General features: G+C 34.3%; 1 long non-coding RNA gene across 7 annotated transcripts; it reads left to right on the top strand.

Annotated features, from left to right (window-relative positions):
- The first annotated feature begins 848 nt into the window (after nt 1-848).
- Nucleotides 849-4,198, top strand: LOC107030778. 7 transcript variants are annotated; one of them, XR_003580324.1, is made up of 6 exons: nt 849-1,098; nt 1,333-1,417; nt 1,819-2,041; nt 2,373-2,448; nt 3,430-3,485; nt 3,634-4,198. It is a non-coding gene; the product is annotated as an uncharacterized LOC107030778 (long non-coding RNA). The 7 variants fall into 7 exon arrangements; XR_003580322.1 differs by having other exon boundaries at nt 2,373-3,017; nt 3,101-3,485; XR_003580320.1 differs by having other exon boundaries at nt 2,373-3,485; nt 3,634-3,690; nt 3,765-4,198.
- Nucleotides 4,199-4,943: the final 745 nt, after the last annotated feature.

Raw genomic sequence — 4,943 nt, 5'->3', positions numbered from 1 at the left:
CATGTTGAGATTATATCTATTCACGAAGCAAGTAGAGAATGTGTATGGTTAAGGTCTATGATACATCTCATTCGAGAGAAATGTTGTTTGGAGTGTGATAAAATACCCACCACTTTATATAAAGATAATGCAACATACATAACACAACTTAAGGGAGGATTCATAAAAGAAGATAGAACAAAACAAATTTCACCAAAGCTTTTCTATACACATGAACTTCAAAAGAATGGTGATATAAATGTGGAACGGATTCGTTCAAGTAACAATGTGGATGATCTATTAACCAAGTCTCTACCAACTGCAACTTTCAAGAAGATGGTGCATAAGTTTGGTATGCGAAGATTCAAGTCTCTAGATTGATTAACTCATTAGGGGGAGTTAATACGCGCTGTACTCTTTTTTCCTTACGAGGTTCTGTCCCACTGGGTTTTCCTTGTAAGGTTCTTAATGAGGCAACTTAAATGCGTATTAATAGATATCTGTACTCTTTTCCTTTACTAGATTTTTTCTTTTCTTAAAGTTTTTTTAGTAAGATTTTTGACGAGGTACATCATCTATGAATTAGACAGTCAGGGGCAGTGTTATAAAGTATTTGCACTATAGTGAATGTCTATCATGTGAAGTCCTTTCAGGATATGGTTAAGAGTCTTACTTGGGGATCAAGTTAGATTTCCCCTATAAATAGCGGGTCACTCTTCATCGTAAAATCATCCATCAAGAAAAATAATAAGTCTTCTCTTCCGAGTCTCTAGTTTATTCTTCTTATTCTATAGTTTCATAATATATTTTTCCCCGATTTATAAAAAGCAAGAGCGTGCTAAATCTCTTTATGACAGTTTTTTGCTTTTATTATGGGTTTCTCATGACAACATCAAACATGGTCTCTGGCGACCTCCCTTCTTCTCTTCCGTTCCGTCGTTTTTCCTCGAACACTTGGTATCTCTCACGCTCCACAAACAAAACTCATCTTCTCTACCTCCACCGCCACCGCCACCTCCGTCTTCTTATCTTCTCCGACTGTCAGCAACTCCATCCGAAGCCCTAGTGCAGAAAATAGGAAAATCTATTTGCCATCCCCGCGCGCCTTCAAATGCCCAGGTTTATACAAATATCAATTTGATCCTACCTAAAGAGTATTGAGATTATAAATCCCTAACTGTTCAATGGAGGGAAGCAATAAAACAAAAACACTTTTTTGTAATCATGACAGCCATTGATGCTTCTACTATTATTCCTCTTTCACATACTTTCTCTTCGTGCTGCTCAAACACGTCTTATACTAGAAAGACATTCTTTATTTTCTTTACTTTATTTTCTTTTGGGTGTTTGCAGGAAACTGAAAAGATTGCTTCTTTGTCAAGATTAAGCTTGTTTCTGGAGACCCTTTTTGAAATTGTAGTGAAAAAAGATCACATAAGTAAGTTTTTTGTTGTTGGTTATGTGTATAGTGATTTCAAAACAAAAGGGTTATCATCTTTTGCATTTGAAACGTGTTCAGTTAAGCTTACTTCACTCTCGTGGAAAGTTTTGATTCTTCATAATACTTGAAACTTAGGTGCTTTTTGTCATGAAAATTTTGAGTGTTTGCGGAAAAAAGTAGTTTTTTTTTTAAACATGAAAGATGATATTTGAAATTGTTTGATTGTCCATAGACTATCTGTAAGAATAAGCTCTGCCTTGTTTAATCGAGTAGTCCTTTAGGCTATTGTTCATGTCATATCAGAATGGAGATTCATATGTCACTTGCATTATTTTTGTGTGAGAAAAGTAGTTAACTGGTTACTGATTTGCATCTTGTTCACAATCAATTTGTCAAAGGGAGCTTTGGAGTACTTGCTGTGTATGGTGAGGAGGGTGGGATTCCATATAAGAAAAGTTCTTGGTTGACACTCTTTAATGTGGAAGTTCCCACGACTAAAGTTTCATAAAGTAAAGGCAAGTTCTTGGATGCAAATCAGGCTTTAGAAGTTGCTAGAAATGATCTATACTATGATTGGAGAACTAGGCAAGATGTACTTGCTCTAATGCTCCTACACGAAAGGTACTTCTTTGAATTAATGTGTATTGAACTTGGAAACCTGGTAAAATACAACATTCACTGTCTTTATCTAGGTCTATTTACAAGTTTGTTGCATTGCTGGTTTCTATTGTACCTTCCTTAGTGTTGTTTAAATTTTCTTGATCTTTATCGTATTCTACGTTATATTTTAATCATTTACAATACAACATGTACATTCTTCTATGGGTATTTTCGTAGTTATGCTTCCCTTTTCCACTAGTTCATCTCTCACAAATTTATTATCTAAAGGAACAGAATTGATGTTATCGTCTAACAGTCCTCAGGGTGCTGCACATTCTTTTCTCTCATGCAGCATATGGGCTGTGAACTAGATAGAGCTTCATACAATATCTTGGTGGATGCCTACGGAAGAGTTGTTCTTAATGAAGGTATTCTTTTCTCAATGTTTAAAAGTTGTGTCTCTCGCATTTATTGAACAAAATAGTTTAAGCTAATCTGGACAACATGATAATTGCAACTTATGAATGCATATTCATATAACGCCCTAAATAAGGGAAGTTTTCAATATGAAATTGATGCCATTGTAATATAAGTATAACATGATTGAAAATGAAGTTTCCAATCATGGACTTGCGCCTCTTGAGGTTGACGACATGCCCAAACAATCTCAAGCGACCTCTCATTTGAAACTCAATGTGTGCTACTTGAAATGCTGGATCTAGAATTGGAGCTTTCACTAATATGATTCCTAGTAACTTCATGTGTATAGGTTGCCTAAGAAACTAAATGTCTTAATGTTTGCATTCGGTTCTCTTAGTCTTTGTATAAATTGCCTAAGGAACATAATGTTTTGGACATCATTGTGGATCAGAAGTTCTTCTTCTGTATTTCAATCATTTGTCTCTATTTCTGTCAGTCCCTCCCTTGTGTAACTAATTTCCCTTCACAAGAGAACTCGCAATCTCTGGAATCAGTGCGCCTTGGAAAATATGCAGAGGTGACAACACTACTGTTTGCATTGATTTTTTTTTGTTATAACCATTATTTCTTTGATAATCTCATAGCAACTTCCTATTGCAGTGGTTTAATGTTGTCTTCTCGACTGATATATCCGAAAAGTGTGAGAATGTTTTTAGTCGACTACCAGAAAAGCATATATGCACAGTATGCCTTTTTCTATTATTACATTCTCCATTGCTTTATCTTGGACTTGCTGGTGTATCTTCTAGCTTTTGTTTAGAATTATTGGAACAATTAGCGTCACTTGTGATTATCTATCAATTCTACAATATTGTTAGTACGTCCAATATTTTTCTTTTTCATCGGTTTCTTCTTCTTTTTCTGTTACCAAGATTGAAATATGATACTCGGTACTAATCTGATACTTTTTTGTTCATTTACTGCAACAGACTATGTTGCTGCTCAGCGGCGTAGGTGATGCATGTATACTGATTATATCCTAAAGGTACTTCCTTAATTCTTTTCAACTTATTCCTCTTGAAATTTTGCATTCCCAGCTGTTCCAACATGTAGCTTCCTTTCACTGCTGCTGGTAGTTGATTATATGTGTAGAAGTGTTGACTAAAGTCTAATATATGACTCAATTTCTAAAGGTAATCAGCAGAATTGGTGTGAGAATTATTTCATGTCTACAATTTTCCAACATAAAGGTAAGATCATTCCAGTTGTGTGACCACTGAATATAGGGGAAACAGTGATGAAAATTTGAAGGATATTTTTGCAGATTAACTTCACTCTCCACATATTGAATTGTTTGCCACCATATTTTACTGCACATCCATTTTTCCACGGGTTCCAACATATAACAATGGGAAGGGCCTGATTCATGAGCTTGTGAGCCTCATTTTTATATTGCATATTACCCCACTACATAAAGAGATTTCTTAGTATTGAGCATATTAAATACATGATTTATTTCACTAACTTGTATTTATATTTTGAATGTGCAGGAAAATGCCGGTAATTGAATTTGAATAGTGGCTAGAAGTAAACTCGATCCATTCTAGTGAACAATGAAGAGTTTTTGTACAATTATCATATTTGTTTGTATGCATTTGGTTTTGTGGAATTTATTGATAGTATAGATCTTTAAGAAATTGCTTTCTAAGTATTGGTTGTACAAGACATGTTTCTCGAAGTTTATTTTAAATATATAGTTTCTATTTATTTATTAGCTAATTTTGTGGTTTAGGTCACTTATATATTTTATAATGTTATTATTCAATTTGAAGAAAAATTATTAATGTTAAAAATGAAAAATTGTGGCTAAAAAAATTCTACATAACATTCCACACATCAAAAGTGTTATTGTAGGACGTCCAATAAAAGTTACACTTTATAGCTGTTGTTTAATATAAGATATAAAAGGAAACACTTTTTATGTGTGACCAATAACAAAGTAAAGGCAACACTTTTAAGTGTAGTATAACAGAAAAAAGGTGTTGCTAATGAATCACTAGAAAGTGTACCTTTATGCCTCTTTGGGTGGGCTGTGATGGCGACATTTAAAAAGTGTTGCAATTATACGTCTTTGGCCAAAGGTTACGCTTCTCTAGGCCACCCCCTAAAAAGCTTTGCGTAAATTAAAGAAGTGTAGCCTTTTATCAAAGGCCAAACTTTTTGCCAGTTTAGGCTACACTTTACTGGTGTTGTCGTAGGCCTAAAATTGTGTAGTGTTCTCCTAATCCCAACACGATGGTATACAGGATATAACTACTACAAGGGCTAATGCTAGAAGGAATGAGGAAGACATGGTGGATCAATAAGCGCCTCTATAAGCTCTGTTTTATTTCTTTTCGGAAAATAATTTTTATATATATAGGTTTTAGGACTTGTTTAGAGTCGCCACTTAATTTTTAAGAAAAAAATCAAGAAAACCATTTTTTCAATCGATTAAAACAGG

The sequence above is a fragment of the Solanum pennellii genome, chromosome 9 (assembly GCF_001406875.1).
Source record: "Solanum pennellii chromosome 9, SPENNV200".
Classification (NCBI taxonomy): Eukaryota; Viridiplantae; Streptophyta; class Magnoliopsida; order Solanales; family Solanaceae; genus Solanum; species Solanum pennellii.
This window is presented reverse-complemented; position numbering and strand designations above follow the sequence as displayed.